Below are 25,871 nucleotides of genomic sequence, written 5' to 3'. Positions count from 1 at the left end.
GAGTTCCTGAGCAGACAATGGCTGACTGTCATCAAGGCTTCCCTCCTCCTCTTCCTCCTCGGCTGCAGACACCTGCTCCTCAATGTGCGTCAAAGTTTGCATGAGCAGACGCATAAGTGGGATGCTCATGCTTATGATGGCGACAGCTGTGTTTATTCCTCAAAACACTGAAGGACATTACAGAGGTCTTTCAGCTTCGACCACTGCACACCAGACAACTCCATGTCTGCCCTCAAACTGCCTGCCCGTGTATCCTCCCACAAATGCATTACAGCCTGCCTCTGTTCACACAGCCTCTGAACCATGTGCAGAGTGGAGTTCCACCTTGTTGCAACATCGATAATTAGGCGGTGCTTGGGAAAGTGGAGCAACCGCTGCAGCTTCTGCATACGACTGTAGTGTACGGGTGACTGGTGGATGTGTGAGCACAGTCTTTGCACCTTATGGAGCAGGGCTGTTAACTCCGGATAATTATTGAGGAAGCACTGCACCACCAGGTTTAAGGTTTGAGCCAGGCAAGGTATGTGTCTGAGTTTTGGGAGGGTTATGGCTGCCACAAAATTCTGGCCGTTATCCCTAACTACCTTGCCTGCCCAAGATGTAGACTGCCCAGCCATTACTCAGTTTGTTGCTGCAAGTAGTCGGCCAGTACCTCCGCGGTGTGTCTGTTGTCCCCAAACAAATCATCTTCAACACAGCCTGCTGATGCTTACCACTAGCTGTTCGATAGAGGGACACCTCGTGTGCAACACTGGCAGCTGCGGATGGAGTGCTCGTGCGACTGCGCTCTTTGGACGAGCTTTCACTTCTGGAGGAGGAGGGTCAAACGCCTACAGCCAACTGTTTCCTATACCGTGGGCTAGGCAGCACTGTCCCACCGCCGCTGTCCCCTGTGGACCCTGCATCCACCACATTAACCCAGTGCGCAGTGATGGACATGTAACGGCCCTGGCCATGCCTACTGGACCATGCATCACTTGTGAGGTGCACCTTTCCACTCACTGATTGCTTGAGTGCATGGTCAATGCGGTCTTTCACATGCAGGTGGAGGGCTGGGATGTTTTTCGAGAAAAGAAGTACCGACTGGGTAGGTCATAGCGTGGTACTGCGTAGGCCATGAGCTCATGGAAAGCTTTGCTTTCAACCAACCGGTAAGGCGTCATCGCTAATGAGATTAGTTTGGCAATGTTGGAGTTCAAACACAGTGTACGCGGATGAGAGGATGAGTACTTTCTTGTCCTACTGAGAGTCTCTGGTAGGGTGAGCTGGACTTGAGAGCTGCATATGGTGGAACTAGCGGTGGACATGGCGGACTGAGAGAGGGTTGGTGATGGTGTTGGTTGTCTTGCTGATGGCCTAGATTCAGTCTTTCGTAGCAATAACATTGTGATTCCCTGACTGCTTTGGCCTTGCGACGGCACCTCAACATTTGCTGCTGGTGGTGTGCTAACCGGTGGGCTTACAGTGGGGAAGCGATGTAGCGTTGCTGACTACCTTCATTCGGAGCAGGTGCACATGTGGTACGTGAGGTTTGGTAGTCCGTCCACGCTTGCAAGTGCATGGTGGTTAAATGTCTAAGCATGCAACTGGTATTCAAATTTCTCAGATTTTTCCCTCGGCTAAAGGTCTTTGCGCACTTCTTACAGATAACCTTTGCCTGATCATTAGGATTTTGTTAAAAAAAGTGCCACACTGCACGCTTCCTACAATGGAAGACATTTTGAGGCCTTGCACGCTGTGCTAATTTGATCATCTGGCCAAGCTGTCTTGCAACTCTTTTGGTTTTTGTAAACCGTTTTTGGACTGCTACGGGTCTGCCAGATAACAGCTGTTGCGATGTCGATGCCTGCTGCGGATCCTCCTCCTCCTCTTCTGAGCTATTGGCAGTGGCACACTCTTCCCCCAATGGATGCCAATCTGGGTCAACAACTGGGTCATCCATCACCTCCTCTTCAATTTCATGTGTACCTTCCTCTGTGTCACTGTGTAAGGTGGTATAGTATGCGGGAAGGGGCACCTGAGTTTCATCAGGGTCAGATTCTGGCTCAGTACACTGCGAGGACAATGTAGTGCTCTGAGTGAATGTACCAGCAGAAACATCTAGCAGTGGCTGTGCATCAGTGCACTCCATGTCCGATTCATCTTGGACTGGGGAATTCACAATTTGACTTGATAACCCAGGCATGGTATGTGAAAAGAGCTCCATGGAGTAATCTGTAGTGTGGCCTGCCACATCCTTCACTTTTGGTAGGGGTGAAGAACACAAGGAAAGGTGTTGCTCCTGACCAGGAGCCTCCACTGACGACTCAGTGCTTTTATTTTTTGAAACTTCAGAAGAGGAGGCGATAGAGCTGGAGGCTGTGTCAGCAATGTAAGCCAAAACTTGTTCCTGAAGCTCCGGCTTTAAAAGCGGTTTACCTACTGCCAGAAAAGGGAGCCTTCGAGGTCTTGTGGAGCCAGACGATGACGCAGGCTCAATACCTCCTGCCTTATGTGCTATTGTGCTTTTGCCACTACCAGCAGATGCACCACCACCCCCACCACCATCAGTACCAGCTGGCATCCCCCCGCCCACTTCCACGGCCTCTTCTACCATACTTCCTCATTTTTTGAAAAATGTACCCAAAATACCACCAGCTATATTGAACTGTAAAACAATGTACAAGGTGTATATAGTATTGGGGAGAATTTGATTCTCCCTAGAGTTTTTAGGAGGCTGAACTATTATCTCAGGCCCACTATAGATTATACCTCAATTGAACAGGCTGAAATAGGCAGGTGTATGACCATGCCCAAAGTGTATCTATAGTATTGGGGAGAATTGGAAGCTCCCTAGAGATTTTAGGAGGCTGAACTATTATCTCAGGCCCACTATAGATTACACCTCAATTGAACAGGCTGAAATAGGCAGGTGTATGACCATGCACAAGGTGTGTCTATAGTATTGGGGAGAATTGGAAGCTCCCTAGAGATTTTAGGAGGCTGAAATATTATCTCAGGCCCACTATAGATTACACCTCAATTGAACAGGCTGAAATAGGCAGGTCTATGACCATGCACAAGGTGTGTTTATAGTATTGGGGAGAATTGGAAGCTCCCTAGAGATTTTAGGAGGCTGAACTATTATCTCAGGCTCACTATAGATTACACCTCAATTGAACAGGCTGAAATAGGCAGGTGTATGACCATGCACAAGGTGTGTCTATAGTATTGGGGAGAATTGGAAGCTCCCTAGAGATTTTAGGAGGCTGAACTATTATCTCAGGCCCACTATAGATTACACCTCAATTGAACAGGCTGAAATAGGCAGGTGAATGACCATGCACAACGTGTGTCTATAGTATTGGGGAGAATTGGAAGCTCCCTAGAGATTTGAGGACGCTGACAATGATGCTCTCAGTCCAAGTATGGCAGCAGGCAGCCTAATAAGCAGGACTGCTGCACACAAAAGTGTGGAAAAATGCACGTTTGGTAACTGTGCAGAAAAGAGGAAGAAAAGTATTTTTGCTTTTATAAAAACAGTTTGCACAGCAGTGTGCAAACAGCAATGCAGCTATCAGGGAGCCTTATAAGGCACCCTAATAACCAACAGAGCTGATGCACAAAAAATATAGCCTCCCCTGTCACTGCACACAAACTGTTGTGTTGTACAGTGGAAATTGCTAACAGCAGAAGCAGTTTTTTTGTTCTTCTTCCCTGCCTAATGCTCTCCCTTATTCAGAATCAGCAGCTGTAACCTCTCCCTAATGCTAATATCGGCAGAAGTAAGATGGCGGTCGTCGTGCACGCCCTTTTATAGCCCCTGTGACGCCACACAAAGCAAGCCAATCACTTGCATGCCCTTCTCAAAGATGGTGGTGACCGATGCCCATGTCATCGCGTTGCCCAGAGTATGCGTCCTCCATCATTGGCAGAAAAAGGGAAAAAAGGAAGCATCACTTGAAACGCGACTTTGGCGCTCTGGTCGCCGACCTCTATGGTCGGGTTTTGTTTCATGAAACCCGACTTCAGCGAAAGTCTGCGACTTATGAAATTGACCGACCCGTTTCGCTCAACTCTATTGACCACTTATTTTCCTGTAACAGATTCTGCAGACTGTCAAAGAATCATCTGGTGGCAACAGAGGCCCTCATACACGACTTGCTCTCACTGAGACCAAAGCATTCAAGAGATGTTTAACCACCTTCACCAACAGCATGGGCTGCAATACCTGCTACAGAGCTGACAGCAGATTTTGACCCAGGGGATCTTTTAGCTAAACATTGCATGTTTTGTGTATTGCCAGACAAACACTCTCCATCTCTGAAAACATCACCTCTTCAGCAACCCTGCCTGGCTTCCAAGTCTTTCCCACCACAGAAACATAATTATTATCATTGTCATCCCAGACAGTAGCATAATTTTTGCCCCGCAGCCTGACTTCCACCTGGAGATTTGCTCTGGTTCTGAATTCAAATACCACAAGTCTGCTAGTGCCCCTACCACCACAGCATGGTGTTCGAGTGATGTCCTCCGTATGCGTCAATTCCATGTCATCCAAATACAAAGACTGACTGCTTATCTCTTCTAATAAATCAACTGAAATACGTATGTTCCTTAACCCCAGGGAGCGCTAGGTTAGGTTACTATGTGGCAAAAAAGAAACAGATGTCATTGACGGAATATAAATTCCTCTATGTAAACATTAAGTTTTATGGTGGGGGTGGAGACAAAAATTGAGTAAAACACTGACTCATCAAGCTGATTATGTCTCATTCAGAGGCTACATCAACCTACTGATACTGAGGCGAGGTATGTGACATATATTTCATGATGCCATCCACTTTCTCACCAATGACATGTTTGCTAGAGGAAAAGGAGGCCAAGTTTGACCTGCATTTAGTACTACTACAATAATTGTGACAATTGCCTCCAGCAGTGTCAGTGGTGCGACTGTTGCTGCTAGTGACTCTCTTATTTTTTTTTTGTTGCATGTTTTTACTTTCTATCAAGCTACTACATCAATTGCCAGCGTCTCTACTTGGTTTATCAAACATCTCAGACACAAGTACAATGTATAATTATTTTCCAAAGTTTTCTTTACCATGCTTAGCCAATCCTGAAAAAATATACAATCAACCAGAACTACCATGCTGGGCCTACAAGGCTAATGCCTCACCAGTCTGTCCATAATATCATTTTGGCATGTCTACAATTTGACAATTTAAACAGGTGTGCCAAAACAGTCCTGCCTTGTTAAATGTCTGATATTTATTGTAATAATTTATTTGCATATTTTTGGTTCTGATCAAAAAGAAACATAGAACAGCAAATGCCAGGAAGTAGAAACACCGCTTAAAACGTTCTGCAACAGCCCACAGTATAGTTGTGAGGTGTACAGTTGTCAAATTTTAGTATTAAAACAAGTATACAAAAAGCAAAATGTGTATAATGTTTTAATTTTTTTTTTATACACACACTGTCAAATAAACATATGCCAGAATGATATGTTGGTTGGTAGGTCCATTAAAGAAAACGAACATGTGGCATAACCAGCAGTATTTTTGCAGCATACTCTTGTTAAGTGGTACTAGTAAAATAGCTACACAAAAAAAATCCCTTTTTGTTTCCATTTTCTAGATATTTTTGGTTTTTAATTCTCCTAACTTAACCAAAATACAGTAGTTTATCCCTTAAAAATTTCCGGTGCTTGCCGAAAGCGCAAGTTAAATGCCACTGTCAGAGATTGATAGCAGCATTTAACTAGTTAACAGCCACGAGTGTCACGCGATTCCACCCGCAGCTGTTGTGGGCTCATGTCAGCTGTATATGTCAGCTGTTATGTGCCCGGAAGGCAACCAAACAGGGGGAGTCCGACATCAGCAAGCTATTACACCTGATGTCGCAAAGCAGTTTAAATCAATGGCCTGGACATACAGTAGACCTCCCTGAGAATCTGACTCGAGAACTTATTTTAAATGAAAGGGGTGTTAACAGTTTGAGTCATGTCATACCTGGCAGCATCTTGGTTCAGTGGTTAGCACTGTTGCTTGGCAATGCTGGATAGAGTTTGTATGTTCTCCCCATATTTTCATAGGTTTCCTCCCAGTACTCTATTTTCCTCTCACACCCCAATGATGTACTGATATGGAGTCTAATGAAAGCAGAGATGCTGATATCTGTAAAGTGCTTTGGAATTAATAGTGCTATATAAATGGGTAAAATAAATAAACTGACAATCTGCTCTCCTGACCTACATGTCTCACACTGGAAAAATCCTCTTTCATTTAAAATAAGCTTGTAAGGCATATTTCTGTCTGGAAAATAGACCTAAAAAGCTTATTATAATAACAGTAGTAATACTTATAAAAAATATGTTTTGAACAATTCAGGAGGCACAATCTCTGTGACACACAAGCCTTGATTTCAGGATTTTGATTTACTAACACTATTAGGACAGAGCTGTATTAAAATGCCCTCCTTGTTTGCAGTGTGAAGAATTAAAGGAAAATGTTATTATTATTACTGCACTATGTCACAGATTAATTAATTCACAGTCACACTGACTGACTATACAGGTACAGAACCTCACTATATCACTTGATCTTTGGATTAGTATTCACAGACTGATTTTAACCCTTTCCTTACTGTTGACGGAATAGTATGTCATCAGTAATGATCCCCCGCTTTGAGGTGGGCTCCGGCTGTGAGCCCACCTCAAAGCTGCGACATGTCATGCAAATCTGACAGCAGGCATTTAAAAAGAACTTTTGGCCGCCGGGCCGGAAATGACCTCATCACCGACCCCTGTCATATGATCGGGGGTCGGCGACGCGTTGCCTGGACAACCACAGGTCTCATAGAGACCTCTATGGTTGTTCCAGGCAGATGGCTTTGAGTGACGCCCAGTGGTCAGCGCTCAAAGCACAGTAGTAAATCTGCTAAATATGGGCGATCTTCTCAACGCCCATATGTAGCAGAGCCGATCGGGTTGTGCATGCGTCTAGCCTCCTACGGAGGCTATTGAAGCATGCCAAAAGTAAAAAAAATGTTTAAAAATAAAAAAAACTAAAAGTTCAAATCACCCACCTTTCGCCCCAATCAAAATAAAACAATAAAAAAAATCCCACATACACATATTAGGTATTTCCGTGTTCAGAATTGCCTGATCTATCACTAAAAAAAAGCATTAACCTGATTGCTAAATGGCGTAGCAAGAAAAAAATTTAAACCGCCAGAATTACGTTTTTTTGGTCGCCGTGACATTGTATTAAAATGCAATAAAAAGAGAGAAGAGCCAGCACTGCCAGTGGTCAGAACGCATAACATGAGGTGCATATGCACATATCTTACTGCATTCAAAATGAGACATTTAGCAAAATATTGATCAATATATTGAGCCACCCCGCCACGCCAAGGCAATCTCATATGGGGGGTCCTACTCTACATTTTTATTATTCACTGTGCCATTGCGGCCTCCTAAATGTTTTAAAAGCAAGACCATATCAAATGCAATCCACATGCTCTAAATGTATTTAGGAGGCCGTAATGGCACAGCATTTATTAAAAATATATAGAGTAGGACCCCCCATATGAGATTGCCTTGGCGCGGCGGGGTGGCTCAATTGAATTGATCAATTTTTTTGCTAAATATCTCATTTTTGAATACAGCTAGACATTATGTGCATATGCACTCCAATTTATGCGTTCTAACCTTAAGCAGTGCTGGCTTCCCCCCCTATTTTCTTGTTGTTGGTTTGTGGCTCACCACCACTGTTGCCGTGCACGCTTGGTTATGTCCGCCATAATTTTTCTGTGTTCATTGTGATGGATTAGGCTGCTGTGCACACACACGGCAGCCCCACCCTGCCCCAAGCTTTATTTAATTGTGCACCTGTGTCTGGACCAACATCGCCCTTCATCTATGTTTGCTGGTCAGGCAATGTGTGGAGGCCATTCCTGATATGTCTGTGTTCAGACCTGGTTGGCCTTCATCTGCACTTGCTTCATCTGGCTTCATGGGAGCGATCCAGTAATGTTCAGGTACAGATTGCACTTGATGTGGTCATGCTCTAAATGTATTTAGGAGGCCGTAATGGCACAGCATTTATTAAAAATATATAGAGTAGGACCCCCCATATGAGATTGCCTTGGCGCGGCGGGGTGGCTCAATTGAATTGATTCATTTTTTTGCTAAATATCTCATTTTTGAATACAGCTAGACATTATGTGCATATGCACTCCAATTTATGCATTCTAACCTTAAGCAGTGCTGGCTTCCCCCCCTATTTTCTTGTTGTTGGTTTGTGGCTCACCACCACTGTTGCCGTGCACGCTTGGTTATGTCCGCCATAATTTTTCTGTGTTCATTGTGATGGATTAGGCTGCTGTGCACACACACGGCAGCCCCACCCTGCCCCAAGCTTTATTTAATTGTGCACCTGTGTCTGGACCAACATCGCCCTTCATCTATGTTTGCTGGTCAGGCAATGTGTGGAGGCCATTCCTGATATGTCTGTGTTCAGACCTGGTTGGCCTTCATCTGCACTTGCTTCATCTGGCTTCATGGGAGCGATCCAGTAATGTTCAGGTACAGATTGCACTTGATGTGGTCATGCTCTAAATGTATTTAGGAGGCCATAATGGCACAGCATTTATTAAAAATATATAGAGTAGGACCCCCCATATGAGATTGCCTTGGCGCGGCGGGGTGGCTCAATTGAATTGATCAATTTTTTTGCTAAATATCTCATTTTTGAATACAGCTAGACATTATGTGCATATGCACTCCAATTTATGCGTTCTAACCTTAAGCAGTGCAGGCTTCCCCCCCTATTTTCTTATTAAAATGCAATAACAGACGATCAAAAAAACGTATTTGCACAAAAGTGGTGTCATTAAAAACGTCAGCTTGGCATGCAAAAAATAAGCCCTCACCCTACCCCAGATCATGAAAAATGGAGACACTACGGGTCTCAGAAAATTGCGCAATTTTTTTTTAGCAAATTTTGGAATTTTTTTTCACCACTTAGATAAAAGAGAGCCTAGACATGTTTGGTGTCTAACTCGTAATGACCTGGAGAATCATAATGGCAGGTTAGATTTAGTATCTAGTGAACCAAGCAAAGAAGCCAAGCAAAAAACAAGTGTGGGATTGCCCTTTTTTTGCAATTTCACCACACTTGGAATTTTTTTCCCGTTTTCAAGTACACGACATGGTAAAAACAATGGTGTTGTTTAAAAGTACAATTCGTCCTGCAAAAAATAAGCCCTCACATGGCTATATTGACTGAAAAATAAAAAAGTTATGGCTCTGGAAAGAAGGGGAGCGAAAAACGAAAACGAAAAATCGAAAAAAGCTCCGGTAGTGAAGGGGCTAAACTCCCATTTTGATTGTGCTTCAGCACTGCAGCTGTGCAACACAATCAGATTAGACTCCTTCTATTCCTTTGTAGACTGAGCTGTGCCCTCTGACCTCCAATCTTTACACTATTAAAAACCAAAATTGCACTGCTTGGCTGACCATCATCTTTTATAGTCACTGTGATAGCGCCTCTGATTGGCTGCGCTAGCCTGTACACTGCATTAGCTGTAGAACATTATGTGGAATCCCCCACAGCTGCACTTGACATGATTAATTTGCTCTTTGAGTCTTCAGCAGTGCATAAAATGGCACTGGGAATTTTTATTTTACAATTTTTGTAAATCAAATTGCATATCAAATTCGTGGGGACCTGCAAAGTTTACGAAATTCGTCTTGAAGTCTATTCTTTCTGAATGAAGTCATTCGTAATCTAAAGTATATTTAAAAATTCATACATTTGCAATGCCTGGAGGATAACTAAATAAAAAAATATTTATTCTTTATTGATGTAGCATATAGTAAAGAACTGTGTGCCATGCTGTGGAAATGTGTAAATTTTTTTGTGTTTCATGTTGAAGAACTCATCTGGCTTGCACTAAATCATGACTAGTGTTGAGCATTCCGATACCGCAAGTATCGGGTATCGGCCGATACTTGCTGTATCGGAATTCCGATACCGACTTCCGATATTTTTTCAATATCGGAATTCGGCATCGGAATCGGAAGTTCAGTTGATTGACGGCCTGACGTCATCATGATGCGCGGTGTGTGCGCATCATGATGCGCCGTCATTTCGGGCCTTCCGGGGGTCTCTGCCGGCCTGCCGGGGGGCTGTGCCGGCCTGCCGGGGGGCTGTGTGGACTGCCCGGGGTCTGTACCGGCCTGCCGGGGGGCTGTGCCGGCCTGCCGGTGGTCTGTGCACCCTGTGGGGGTCTGTACCGGCCTGCCGGGGGGCTGTGCCGGCCTGCCGGGGGGCTGTGCTGATGTCCGGGGGTCTGTGCAAGCATCGTCCGATGGGACTACAAGTCCCATCGGGCGATGCCTGCTACCATGACAGTGATTGACACATTAGCCAATGATGGGACAGTAGTAGTCCCATCATCCGGCTAATGTGTTAAATGTTAAAAAAAAAAAAAAAAATACTACATACATACTACATGCATGCTACATACATACTACATGCATGCTACATACATACTACATATATACTACATACATACTACATACATGCTACATACATACTGCATGCTACATACATACTACATACATACTACATGCATGCTACATACATACTACATATATACTACATACATACTACATACATGCTACATACATACTGCATGCTACATACATACTACATACATACTACATGCATGCTACATGCATGCTACATACATACTACATACATACTACATACATACTACATGCATGCTACATACATACTACATATATACTACATGCATGCTACATACATACTACATGCTACATACATACTACATATATACTACATACATGCTGCATGCTACATACATACTATATACATACTACATGCATGCTACATACATACTACATGCATGCTACATGCTACATACATACTACATACATACTACATGCTACATACATACCACATATATACTACATACATACAATACATTCATACAATACATACATAGACATACAGTACATATAACATAGAGTAACATACTTACCAATACTTGTCACATTGTTCCCCGAAGCCATTGTCTTTTCCGGGATAAATATTAACATAACAAACCACAAAAATACTCACCCACGATCCGAAGCAGTCCACGAGTGTGTCCCACGACGATCTTGGGTAGAGAACTGCAGCATCAGATGATGCTGCCGTTCTCTACGGGCTGCAGGAATCCAATGACGGAAGGTAGGTATCCTTCCGCACTGTATTCCTCCGCCACTTAAAAAAAAAAAAGTCCCTAGTCTCACTTTATGCCATTGCTGCATGGGAATTTCCCACACAGCAATGGCATAAAGTGAGACTAGGGACTTTTTTTTTTTTAAGTGGCGGAGGAATACAGTGCGGAAGGATACCTACCTTCCGTCATTGGATTCCTGCAGCCCGTAGAGAACGGCAGCATCATCTGATGCTGCAGTTCTCTACCCAAGATCGTCGTGGGACACACTCGTGGACTGCTTCGGATCGTGGGTGAGTATTTTTGTGGTTTGTTATGTTAATATTTATCCCGGAAAAGACAATGGCTTCGGGGAACAATGTGACAAGTATTGGTAAGTATGTTACTCTATGTTATATGTACTGTATGTCTATGTATGTATTGTATGAATGTATTGTATGTATGTAGTATATATGTGGTATGTATGTAGCATGTAGTATGTATGTAGCATGCATGTAGTATGTATGTAGCATGCATGTAGTATATATGTAGTATGTATGTAGCATGTAGTATGTAGCATGCATGTAGTATATATGTAGTATGTATGTAGCATGTAGTATGTATGTAGCATGCATGTAGTATATATGTAGTATGTATGTAGCATGTAGTATGTATGTAGCATGCATGTAGTATATATGTAGTATGTATGTAGCATGTAGTATGTATGTAGCATGTAGTATGTATGTAGCATGCATGTAGTATATATGTGGTATGTATGTAGCATGCATGTAGCATGCATGTAGTATGTATGTAGTATATATGTAGCATGTATGTAGCATGTATGTAGCATGTATGTAGTATGTATGTAGTATGTATGTAGTATGTAGTATATATGTAGTATGTAGTATATATGTAGTATGTATGTAGCATGTATGTAGTATGTATGTAGCATGCATGTAGCATGCAGTATGTATGTAGCATGCATGTAGTATATATGTAGTATGTATGTAGCATGTAGTATGTAGCATGCATGTAGTATATATGTAGTATGTAGCATGTAGTATGTATGTAGCATGCATGTAGTATATATGTGTTATGTATGTAGCATGTAGCATGCATGTAGCATGCATGTAGTATGTATGTAGTATATATGTGGTATGTATGTAGCATGCAGTATGTATGTAGCATGCATGTAGTATATATGTAGTATGTATGTTGCATGTAGTATTTATGTAGTATGAATGTAGCATGTATGTAGTATGTAGTATGAATGTAGCATGTATGTAGTATGCATGTTGTATGTATGTAGCATGTAATTTTTTTTTTTTTTTTTTTTTTTACATTTAACACATTAGCCGGATGATGGGACTACTACTGTCCCATCATTGGCTAATGTGTCAATCACTGTCATGGTAGCAGGCATCGCCCAATGGGACTTGTAGTTCCATCGGACGATGCCTGCACAGACCCCCGGAGCCTGCACAGACCACCGGCAGGCCGGCACAGCCCCCCGGCAGGCCGGCACAGCCCCCCGGAGCCTGCACAGCCCCCCGGCAGGCCGGCACAGCCCCCCGGCAGGCCGGCACAGCCCCCCGGAGCCTGCACAGCCCCCCGGCAGGCCGGCACAGCCCCCCGGCAGGCCGGCACAGCCCCCCGGAGCCTGCACAGACCACCGGCAGGCTGGCACAGACCACCGGAGCCTGCACAGACCCCCTGGCAGGCCGGCACAGCCCCCCGAAAGGCCCGTACAGACCCCAGAGAGGCTGTACAAGGGCAGGAAAGGGTTTTTCTTATTCCGATACCGGAAGTCCCATAGACTTGAATGGGACTTCCGGTATCGGAATCGGCGATACCGATACTTTTTTTAAAGATCGGCCGATACCATCCGATACGATACTTTGAAGTATCGGACGGTATCGCTCAACTCTAATCATGACATGAATGCAATGAAACACCTATTGTATAAATTAGGACATCAAAACACACTATGTTTCCTACTGATGTATATGAAACTGGTATTCCGAGTGTGTTGAATGGACCAAAATTCTAAGACTGTTTCCAAAATGAAGTAAAAGGATTTTTCAGTACAATGGGAATGGTAACTAGTGCACCAAGTTAACACCTTAGTGACAGAGCCAATTTGGTAGTTAATGACCAAAACCAATTTTTACAATTCTGACATCTGTCACTTTATGAGGTTATAGCTAGAATGCATCAATGTATCCCACCGATTCTGAGATTGTTTTTTCGTGACATATTGTGCCTCATGTTAGTGGTAAAATTTATTCAATATAACTTGCGTTTATTTATGAGAAAATTGGAAATTTGGCAAAAACTTGACCATAATTTTGCAAATTTCAAACTTAATTTTTGTACCCTTAAATCAGAGTGGCGTCACACAAAATAGTTAATAAATAACATTTCCCACATGTCAACTTTACATCAGCACAATTATGGAAACATAATTTTTTTGTTAGGACGTTATAAGGGTTAACAGTTGACCAGCAATTTCTCATTTTTCCAGCAAAATTTACAAAACCTTTAGGGGGTCAATATAAAAGAAAATACACAAAAGTGACACCATTCTAAAGAATTGCACCCCTCAAAGTGCGCAAAACCACATTCAAGATGTTTATTAACTCTTCACGTGCTTCATGAGAACTAAAGCAATGTGGAAGGAAAAAATTAACATTTTAGTTATTTCACAAAAAATTTACTTTGGAACCAATTCTTTTTTATTTAAACAAGGGTATAAGGAGAAAAGGGACCAAAAAATTTGTGGTGCAATTTATCCTGAGTATGCCGAAATCTCATATATGTGGGAAAGTCACTGTTTGGGTGCATGGCAGGGCTCAGAAGGGAAGGAGCACCTTTTGACTTTTTTGGCTGGAATCAATGGTGGCGACATGTCGTGTTTGGAGACCCCCTGTTGTACCTAAACAGTGGAACCCTCCAATTCTAACTCCAACACTAACCCCAACACACCCCTAACCCTAATCCTACCCTAACCATAACCCTAACCACAACACACCCCTAACCCTAATCCCAACCCTAACCGTAATCCCAACCATAACCCGGATGGTTAGCAGAAGGAACAAGAGCTAATGGAACTAGCGAGGACCAGCAGATGGTGCTGGAACCCGGAGGGGCAGCATAAGGAACAAGAGCCAATGGCACAACCGTGGACCAGCTGACGGTGCTGGAACACGGTTACTAAGCAGGAGGTACCTGTGCTACAAAGCACTACCAAGGACCAGCAGACGTTGCTGGAACTCAGATAGCGAGAAGGAGGCACCTAGACCAAAGGCACTGCCGCGAACCAGCTGACGGTGCTGGAACCCAGATGGGTAGCAGAAGCTGCAAGAGCCAATGGAACTAGCGAGGACCAGCTGATGGTGCTGGAATCCGGATGGGTAGCAGAAGCTGCAAGAGCCAATGGCACAACCGTGGACCAGCTGACGGTGCTGGAACACGGTTACTAAGCAGGAGGTACCTGTGCTAGAAAGCACTACCAAGGACCAGCAGACGTTGCTGGAACTCGGATACCGAGAAGGAGGCACCTCAGCCAAAGGCACTGCCGAGAACCAGCTGACGGTGCTGGAACCCGTATGGGTACCAGAAGGTACCCATGATAAACAAAGTTGCAACGCCGCGAGCAGGCCGCAGTTACCGAAACCCACAGTCCTACAGGGGGTGCTTGTCCTATTGGCACTACGGAACCAGCCTTTATTACCAAAACCCGCAGCCCACATAGGAAGCACCTAAACTGCAGGCACCATAGACTCTGCTAACCCAACCGCAATATGACAGGACAACGTATTGGTGGCAAAGTAACGTTTACACTCCCCAGAAACAGCAGGTGTGCTGAAACCAGGATGGGCAGGAGGGAGTACCCGTGCCAAAGACACTGCCGAGAACCAGCTGACGGTGCTGGAACTCGGATGGGTAGCAGAAGCTGCAAGAGCCAATGGAAATAGCGAGGACCAGCTGACGGTGCTGGAACCTGGAGGGGCAGCAGAAGGAACAAGAGCCAATGGGAGAACCGTGGACCAGCTGACGGTGCTGGAACACGGTTACTAAGCAGGAGGTACCTGTGCTACAAAGCACTACCAAGGACCAGCAGACTTTGCTGGAACTCGAATACCAAGAAGGAGGCACATCGGCCAAAGGCACTGCCGTGAACCAGCTGACGGTGCTGGAACCCGTATGGGTACCAGAAGGTACCCATGATAAACAAAGTTGCAAGGCCGCGAGCAGGCCGCAGTTACCGAAACCCACAGTCCTACAGGGGGTGCTTGTCCTATTGGCACTACGGAACCAGCCTTTATTACCAAAACCCGCAGCCCACAAAGGAAGCACCTAAACTGCAGGCACCATAGACTCGGCTAACCCAACCGCAACACGACAGGACAACGTATTGGTGGCAAAGTGACGTTGACACTCCCCGGAAACAGCAGGCGTGTTGAAGCCCAGGAACAGTCATGGAGCAGGCGGAGGCATAATTGCAGCTAGTTTTATAGGTAATGGGAATGTGGACAGAGCAGGAGACATTGCCGGACACACATCAGGGGATCAACTGACGTGACTGAGCCCCAGTAACACAGGAACAAGTGTGGATTGCGCAGACGCCACTTCAGAGCAGCAACTGGCGGGGATGGAGGCCAGGGGAAATACTAGAGACAGTGGAGCCAGAGGCCTAAGCGGAGCACGGTTAAAAATCAGTAGTAATTTGATTGTGGAGGGAGCAGGAGACATTGCCGTCCACACAGCAGGGGAGCAGCTGGCGTTACTGAACCCCACTAACACAGGAGCTAGTGTTTTTCTCTGTGTGGACAGCACTACTGAGCGACAACTGGACTGGCTGTGTTGAAGCCCAGGATCAATCATGCAGCAGGCGGAGGCCTACTTGGAACAAGTAGAAAATTGGATGTTGAGTCAATATGGAGGGAGCAGGAGACTTTGCCGTCCACACAGCAGGGGAGCAGCTGGCGTTACTGAACCCCACTAGCACAGGAGCTTGTATTTTTCTCTGTGCAGACGGCACTTCTGAGCGACAACTGGCTGTGTTGAAGCCCAGGATCAATCATGCAGCAGGCTGAGGCCTACTTGGAGCAAGTTGAAAATATGATCTAGCTTGAGGGGAGGCAGCAGGAGATATTACCATCCACACAGCAGGGGAGCAGCTGACATTACTTAACCCCCCTAACACAGGAGCTTTTGATTTTATCTGTGCGGACAGCACTTCCGAGCAACAACTGGCTGTGTTGAAGCCCAGGATCAATCATGCAGCAGGCGGAGGCCAACTTGGAACAAGTAGAAAATCGGATGTTGTGTCAATGTGGAGGGAGCAGGAGACTTTGCCGTCCACACAGCAGGGGAGCAGCTTGCATTACTGAACCCCAATAACACAGGAGCTTTTGTTTTTCTCTGTGCGGACAGCACTTCCGAGCGACAACTGGCTGTTGAAGCCCAGGATCAATCATGCAGCAGGCGGAGGCCAACTTGCAGCAAGTTTTATATAGATTGTAGACTACTACTGATTGTAACTGTGCTCCACTTAGGCCTCTGGCTCCACTGTCTCTAGTATTTCCCCTGGCCTCCAACCCCGCCAGTTGCTGCTCAGAAGTGGCGTCTGCACAATCCAGACTTGTTCCTGCATTACTGGGGCTCAGTCACGTCAGTTGATCCCCTGATGTGTGTCCGGCAATGTCTCCTGCTCTGTCCATATTCCCACTACTAGTAATGGGAATGTGGACAGAGCAGGAGACATTGCCGGACACACATCAGGGGATCAACAGACGTGACTGAGCCCCAGTAACACAGGAACAAGTGTGGATTGGGCAGATGCCACTTCAGAGCAGCAACTGGCGGGGTTGGAGGACAGGGGAAATTTACTAGAGACAGTGGAGCCAGAGGCCTAAGTGGAGCACGGTTAAAAATCAGTAGTAGTTTGATTGTGGAGGGAGCAGGAGGCTTTGCCGTCCACACAGCAGGGGAGTAGCTGGCATTACTGAACACCACTAACACAGGTGCTAGTGTTTTTCTTTGTGCAGACGGCACTTCTGAGCGACAACTGGCTGTGTTGAAGCCCAGGGATTACAGTTCAGGTGATAGAAACATGAACACAAAAGGAGACCTGGATACTGTTGCCAACCAAGTATGGAAGAGGACTGGCAAATTCTGGCGAGATCCAGGCCTTGTTCATTTTCAGAAAAGTAAGCCGGTCAACGTTATGGAGGATAGTCGCGTGTGACGGTCTGTTAGTACACCACCTGCGGCACTAAAGACGCGTTCCGATAATACACTGGCAGCAGGGCAAGCCAGCACCTCCAATGCATACTGGCTAAGCTCTGGCCATGTATCCAGCTTAGAGACCAAAACTTGAAGGGGGAAGAGCCGTCTGGGAGTGCACTGACAGGGCAAGACATGTAGTCTGTCACCATCTGAGGGAAACGTTGCCTCCTGCTGTCTGGAGCCATCTGTGATGGTGTAGACAATTGTGGCGGACACACAAAAGTTTGCCAAATTTGGGCCATACTGGTCTTGCCTTGTGCTGAGGTGCTGCGTCTGCTCCCTCTTTGTGCAGAGCTTCCTCCACTGCCTCGACGCACCGAGCTGCTTTGTAAAGCACTAGCAGCACTGCTGTCGGGTGGAATGGAGAACATGATGGACTGCACCAGTGTGTCTTGGTACTCCCGCATTTTACGCTCCCGATTCAGCGGTGGTATGAGGTTTTGTAAGTTGTCCCGGTAGCGAGGATCTAGGAGGGTGTACACCCAATATTCAGCCGTGTGGAGAATGTGGGCGATGCGGCGGTCGTTTCTCAGGCACTGCAGCATGAAATCAACCATGTGCTGCAGACTCCCAACTGCCAAAGAAACGCTGTCCCCTGCTTGAGGCATCATCTCTGCCTGCTCTGCATCACCCCACCCTCGCTGTACATACTGACTAGAGCATTGTGTACCTCCCTCCTCTGGAGAGATGTCTTCCTCCTCCATTGACTCCTCCTCATCCTCCTCACAAAGTGTCCCCTGCCTAGGCCTTTGTGAGGAACCACGTAGTGCAGACTGTCCAGAAGCAGATGGCATTTGTGACTCCTCATCCTCCACCTCTTCCAAAACCTCCTCCCTTAGTGCTTGCAGTGTTTTTTAAAGCAGGCAGATAAGGGGGACAGTCATGCTGACTAGTGCATCATCTGCACTCGCCATCCGCGTGGAATCATCGAAGGCACGCAAAACAGGGCAGATGTCCTTCATAGAGGCCCACTTAGTGGTGCTGAAGTGTGACCAGTGCACAGTGCGACTTGTTTGCGCCTCAAACAGCTGGTATTCCATTACTGCTGCCTGCTGCTCACACAACCTCTCCAACGTATGTAACGCTGAATTCCACCGGGTGGGTAGGTCACATATGATGGGATGTTCCGGAAGGCGTCATCAGTGCTGCAGAGCAGCAAGGCGTGATCTTGCCGTGCTGGAATGCCGCAAGTGAGCGCACTCTATGCGGACCTTGTGCAGCAGTGCATCAAGATCCGGATAGTCCCTCAGAAAGCTCTGCACGACCAAGATCAGCACATGTGCCAGACATGGGATGTGAGTGAGGTTGCCTAGGCCCAGAGCTGCCACCAGATTTCGGCCATTGTAACACACTACCAAGCCTGGCTGGAGATTCGCTGGCAGAAACCACACGTCGCTCTCCTGCTTGATGGCATTCCAGAGCTCCTGCGCTGTGTGGCTTCGATTCCCCAAAGAAATTAATTTCAGTACGGCCTGTTGACGTTTGGCCACGGCTGTGCTCATATCGGTCATAACAGGCTCCTGCAGCGCTGTTTCTGAGGAACTTGAGTAGGAGGAGGAGTCAATGTGTACAGACTGGATTCCTGCCATCCGTGGAGTTGGCAGAACATGTACAGCGCCACTCTTCAGATCTTTACCACGCATCAGTGGTCAGGTGGACCTTGCTACTGACGGCGTTTTGTAGCGCATGTTTTATTTTTCCCTCCACATGCTTTTGCAGGGTAGGGACGGCTTGCCTGCTGAAATAAAAGCAGCTGGGCACGGTGTATTGTGGGACTGCCAATGCCATGAAGTTACGGAAGGTGTCAGTCTCCACCAGCCTGAATGAGAGCATTTCAAGGGCCAGTAGTTTGGCAATGCCAGCATTCAGAGCCTGTTCTCAGGGATGGTTTGCCGAGTATGGCCGCCTTTTATCCCATGCCTGTGCTACCGATGGTTGTAGAGTTGCCTGGGAGTGTGAGGATGACTGGGAACGTGGTGCTGTGGGTGGAATGTCACTGGGTCTCTGGAAAACAGTGCCAGAGGTTCTTACCTGGTGATCCTGTGAGGAAGCCGAACCAGCTGTGTGTGAGCTGGAGGAAGAGGCCCCAACACGAGCAGAAGAGGTGGTAGGTGGTGCTGTATGTTGGCCTACATCTTCAGTGTGTCTGTGTAACTCCACCTCGTGCTTGGTCCGCACATGTTTCCACATATTTGTGGTATTGAGGTTGCTGACATTTTTCCCTCTTTTGACTTTCTGATGACACAGCTTGCATTTGACAAAGCAAATGTCATCTGCAACTGTGTCAAAAAAGGACCACGCACTGCAAGTCTTGGGAGTGCCCGTTTTGGCTTTTGGAAGAGGAATGCTCCTAACGGGTGCCGAAGTGGAGGCTACAGGCAACCAAGTCTGCCCCCTTCCTCTCCCTCCTGTTTTGGCCATTCGGGGAATCTCTTCCTCAGAGCTGCTCCCACCACCTTCCTGTTCCTCATGCCATGATGGGTCAAGGACCTCATCATCTGCACTCCCCTCTTCAAACACCTGCTTCTCCTGGGTTGTCTCGCCAGCACCGTATGCACCAGAAAGTGGCACCTGAGTCTCGTCATCATCTGATGCGTACTGAGGTGTGCTTACCATAGGCACTGGCCCACCCGCCTCTTCAGATTCAGAGGGACAAAGAAGTTGCGCATCACTGCATACTCCCTCTTCTTCACATTCTTGAACTCTGCTTGGCTGTCCCCCTCTTTCCAGGCCAACAGATTCAGAGAACAGAAGTAGAGACTGTGATGGCTCCTGTCCAGGGTTCTCTGACTGCCTGGGCACTTAGGCAGGTGGTGAAGAGACAGATGGTTGCTCTTCAGTGCTCTGGCCCTGAGAGGACGTGGAAGTCATTGAAGTCGATGCGTTAGCTGCCATCCATCCGACAACGGCTTCAAATTGTTCCTCCCGCAGCAATGGGGCACGATGAGGTCCTACAAAGCTGCGCATAAAGGACTGTTGCCTGCTAAAACTGGGGGATGCTGACTCACTGGTGCCCGCAGCAGGCAAAGAATCCCCACGTCCTCTCCCTGCAGAATCCCCACATCCTCTCCCTGCTGAAACTCCACGCCCATGTGCCTTACTCCCTGCCTTCTTCATCTTGCTAGACTGATAGATAGGCAGAAAAGTACAAAGGGGGGGCTTAGTGTGCTTATTCCTGAACAGCTGGTAACAGGTATAAGAAACACTAATTTTATGAAGTGTGTGTGTGGACTACACTTTAATATGTGCTAATGTGGCCTACACAACTGTCAAGTGGAGTGTTTGGTGAACTTTATTTTGTTTTTGGTTTTTCAAACAAAACTAAAAGAATGTGACCAAAGATTTGAAAGCGATAGTATCACAAACTTTTTGGAGCTATTACAATGCAGGAAGGTAACCTACAATGCAAAAGATGAGGCTCCAAAAAATAGGGTAATACTAATCTGGCTGCAGCTGAAGGGCACAAGCCAGAAAAAAGGCTCCTCTATCTACTCCTATATAGTGTTTGCAACCAACCAATGTATATGGATACGGATGGATGCACACTAATAGGAGAATGAAAAATGAGCTGCTATAAAAGAAAAATATGTGTGAGGCAGTGACATACGCTGTGCGGCCTACAACCAGAAGTAGCTGTAGGACACACTACAGCGTGAGCTGCACTCACACACAGAGACCTCTCAGACAGCCGTGAACAGTGCAGATAAGTGGGCACTAGCACTGAAAGGCTGCAGAGAGGCTCCGCTGTCTATTCCTATAGTGTTTGCAACAACGTATATGGATACGGATGGATGCACAGTAATGGGAGAATAAAAAATAAGCTGCAATAAAAGAAAAATATGTGTGAGGCAGTGACGCACGCTGAGCGGCCTACAACAAGACGTAGCTGCAGGACACACTACTCAGCGTGAGCTGCACTCACACACAGAGACCTCTCAGACAGCCGTGAACAGTGCAGCAAACTGGGCACTAGCACTGAAAGGCTGCAGAGAGGCTCCGCTGTTTACTCCTATAGTGTTTGCAACCAACGTATATGGATATGGATGGATGCACACTAATTGGAGAATGAAAAATGAGCAGCAAAAAAAGAAAAATATATATGAGGCAGTGACACACGCTGAGCGGCCTACAACCAGACATAGCTGCAGGACACACTACTGAGCGTGAGCTGCACTCACACACAGAGACCTCTCAGACAGCCATGAACAGTGCAGCAAACTGGGCACTAGCACTGAAAGGCTGCAGAGAGGCACCGCTGTCTACTCCTATAGTGTTTGCAACCAACGTATATGGAGACGGATGGATGCACACTAATAGGAGAATAAAAAATGAGCTGCAATAAAAGAAAAAATATGTGTGAGGCAGTGACGCACGCTGAGCGGCTTACAACCAGACGTAGCTGCAGGACACACTACTCAGCATGAGCTGCACTCTCACACAGAGACCTCTCAGACAGCCGTGAACAGTGCAGCAAACTGGGCACTAGCACTGAAAGGCTGCAGAGAGGCTCCGCTGTCTACTCCTATAGTGTTTGCAACTAACGTATATGGATACGGATGGATGCACACTAATAGGAGAATGAAAAATGAGCAGCAAAAAAGAAAAATATGTATGAGGCAGTGACACACGCTGAGCCGCCTACAACCAGACGTAGCTGTAGGACACACTACTCAGCGTGAGCTGCACTCACACAGACCTTGCAGACAGCTGTGAACACTGCTGCAAGGCAAAGGAAAGCTACAGTGGTGGATTATGTAGCCTGGGTAAAGCACACTATGATTGTGAAAATCGCTATCTCTAACTGTCCCTCACAGTCTTGAACAGCAGCCTGTCCCTAACTGAATTCACAGCAGAGGGAACCAGAAATGGCGGTGGCGGCTTTTATAGTGCATTATGACATCATTTCAGCAGCCAATCACAGCCATGCCATTAGTTAACATGTCTACATGCCTAACAGGATGTGCCCACACTTCTGAGGATTGTCATTGGCTGAATCAAATCAAACTGGCTCATAGCATTATGGGAACTTCCGATTCCGGTATTCGATATGCTAAAAGTATCGGAACTCAGTATCGGAATTCTGATACAGTGAATATCGGCCGATACCCGATACTTGCGGTATCGGAATGCTCAACACTATTTAGCTTGCAAAAAAGAAGACTGAATGGAGACTTAATAGCTGTCTACAAATATCTCAAGGGCTGCCACATTGTAGAAGGATCATCTTTATTCTCATTCGCACAATGAAAGACTAGAAGCAATGGAATGAAACTGAATGGGAGGAGACAGATTAGATTTTAGAAAAAACTTTTTGACAGTTAGAGTGATCAATGAGTGGAACAGGCTGCTATGAGAGGTGGTGACTTCTCCTTCAATTCAAGTCTTCAAACAGAGGCTGGACAGACATCTGTCTGGGATAACTTAGTGAATTCTCCTGCTTTGAGCAGGTGGTTGGACCAGATGACCCAGGTGGTTCTTTCCAACTCTACCATTCTATGATTCTATGATAATGCTCCCGTATATGCTGGGCCCGATATAATTCTCCTGTTTATGCTGGATCAAGTATAATGCTCCAGTATATGATGGGCTCCATGTAATTCTCCAAACATTAAAAAAATGAAACACTCACCCATCTCTGCGGCGGCTGCTCTTCTCCGGACTCCTCAGCAACACCGTCTTACGGCTTTCTGCACTGTGACTGTTCAGACAGAGGACGCACACTAATCATGTCATCGTGCCCTCTGACATGAAACATCACAGATAGTGATGATCGAATAGTGAAATATTCATATTCGTGAAAATTATCACAAATAATTTCCAATATCCGTGTATTCGTACCAAATGACGAACCCAATGCAAGTCAATGGGAACGCTAAATATCTTTTTGCTGGACCCAACAAACAGGTCTGGGGGCCTGAGAAAAAAGCTGAAATGGATGGAAAAGAGCTAAAACTAAATGGGAACAGCATTGAAAAGATGCCTGCATGTCTTTCTGACTCACATATGGTATCTGGGAATAATGTTGTCAGACTATTGCGATGGTGTTACGGATTTATAAAATGACCTACCAAACCTAATTTTTTTTAGGGAAAAATTATAAAAAAGGCATTTTTTTCTTTCCTTATTACATGTATATCAAAATAAATAATTAATAAATAATTTATACCTCCCCTTTAGCATATGTTCAAATGGAGTGTTTTGGCTTTAGTTTTTCCTTTAACATTTGTGAAGGCTCTCACGCCTACATTTAGGAGGTCCCTCCCTCATTCCAAATTGTTAGCTAGATATTAGAATACATATTCCCCATCACATTACAATGCCAGCTAAAATATGCCCACTTGAATTTTGGGCTTCGCCCGCCACCACCACAACGTCCACCGCCATGTCATAATGCAGCCCACACTTGACATTTTCAGAGGGCCAGCAGGTGCCGTGAAACCTGAGTTTGGGAAAGACCCTCGGTGGCTTGCATCATACATTTGGGAGAGCTCTCATTCCTATATTTGGGAGGTCCCTCCATCACTCCAAATTGTTAGCTAGATAGTGGAATACATATTCCCCATCACTTTACTATGCCAGCTGAAACATGCCAATTTGAATTTTGGGCTTCGCCCACCACCATATCCACCACCATGTCATTATGCAGCCCTCATATTACCACCACAAAATTACAACGTGGGATATGGTGGGCTGTATCACATTTAGCAATAGAAATTTTTTTTTTTAATGTGCGTGAGGTCTGCACAGCTTCCTGTCACCACCACAAAACTACAATGTGGGATATGGCAGGCTGTATCATGTGTTTTGCAACAGAAAACCTTTTTTTTCATCTGCATGAGCTTTGCAGACAGCTTCATTTCACAGCCACAAAATTACAACATGGGATACGGCGAGCTCTGTCAAGTTTAGCAATAGATTTTTTTTTATTGTGCATGAGCTATGCAGACAGTGGAATTTCACAGCCACTATTTAACACGGTGAGATATGGCATCGTGAATCAAGGTAGCAACTGCCAAAAATATTTTTTTTCATGCACAACATCTCAAATCACAGAACAATGACACCACACCACTAAATGACAAGATGGGATATGGCATGCGGTTTCACATTTAGCAAGTGAAAAAATAAGATTTAGAATGGTCTACTCGTGCATGGAGCACAATAGAAGCAGTGCACAACACACTTGTATGAAATGTGCCCTGCTGTCTTTGTCAGTGGACCTCAGTAATGGCACAAAAAAATCTGCTGGAAGGTCGATTTCACAGCCACACTGGACACTAGCTAGCTAAACTGTCTAATTAATAAACAACCGCCTGGCTAACTAGCTAAAATAGCATCAAATATTCCCAGCATTAGGAGCAGCCTCTCTGCGCTGTTACAGTGTCAAAATGGCGCTAAAACAAGATTTCAGGCTCTTTATATTGAGAGGGACATGTGATTTCAGCAGCCAGTGACAAAAGCTATTGTGTCAGGACATTGTGGATGTTTCCTGCGCCCTGATTGGATAGTCGCAATTTGCACCCATAAAGATAGAAGAAATAAAATTACAATTTACAAGCACGCTGCTCCTCTGAGTTCTGCAAACCCCCTACCCTCATCAAACATGTGCCCAAGATACATCACACACCACCATTATCGTAGCCAAAATGCTGAAAATACTTTAGTGGCAATGCAAACATTTTTCCGCACTTTTTACCGAATGTTTCCGATTTTATAAAATTTTGCTCGTGTTTCCGATCATGAATCCAATATGTCATATTCGTGCCGAATTATGTTTGGCGATTGTTTATTGAACAAATTCGCTCATCACTATTAGGGATGTGTTGAACATGTTCTAGTTGCTGTTCTTCCTCCATCCCTTATTTCATTCTGGTGAATGTTTTTTCCATGATAAATATGAGGGGATGACATTGCTGATTTTTGGAATTTTAAATGTGGTTCAGCGCTGATGTAGTACACCACAATCTGATTTAGACCGTTCTATCCTCAACTTTAATGAGTTGTGCACTATGATCTCTTAACTCTAGGCTATAAAATCATAAAATGCCTGCTGATTTCCCTGCTCTAATTTTTTATAGGCCAAATGACAGTCCCCTAATTAGCTGTGGTAGATCATGTGATGTGATAGCTTTGGGATAGGGCAGATAGTGCATTTATTGCCCAAGGGCCACAACAGTCCTTGATCTTCATCTTGAGATGAGTTGGACATCTACTGTAGCACTGTGTCACTTCCTGTGTTAAAAATACCTCAATTTCTACACAGTGTAAATACTTAAAAATAGTTAATGTATTGCTCAGTAATTCATGTCCGAAAGCAAGTTCTAAAAGTATTTCATGCGTTAAAGAAAGGACGCACACTTTGTCAC

General features: G+C 45.5%; 1 long non-coding RNA gene across 1 annotated transcript in view; it reads left to right on the top strand.

Annotated features, from left to right (window-relative positions):
- The first annotated feature begins 8,477 nt into the window (after positions 1-8,477).
- Positions 8,478-25,871, top strand: part of LOC141091895 (uncharacterized) — an 83,589-nt gene continuing 66,195 nt past the window's right edge. Inside the window, exon 1 of the long non-coding RNA XR_012232620.1 lies at positions 8,478-8,569. This is a non-coding gene — a long non-coding RNA (uncharacterized lncRNA). The remainder of the gene's footprint in view (positions 8,570-25,871) is intronic.

This window comes from Dendrobates tinctorius, unplaced genomic scaffold, assembly GCF_039654945.1.
Source record: "Dendrobates tinctorius isolate UK_male_01 unplaced genomic scaffold, ASM3965494v1 ptg000003l, whole genome shotgun sequence".
NCBI lineage: Eukaryota > Metazoa > Chordata > Amphibia > Anura > Dendrobatidae > Dendrobates > Dendrobates tinctorius.
This window is presented reverse-complemented; position numbering and strand designations above follow the sequence as displayed.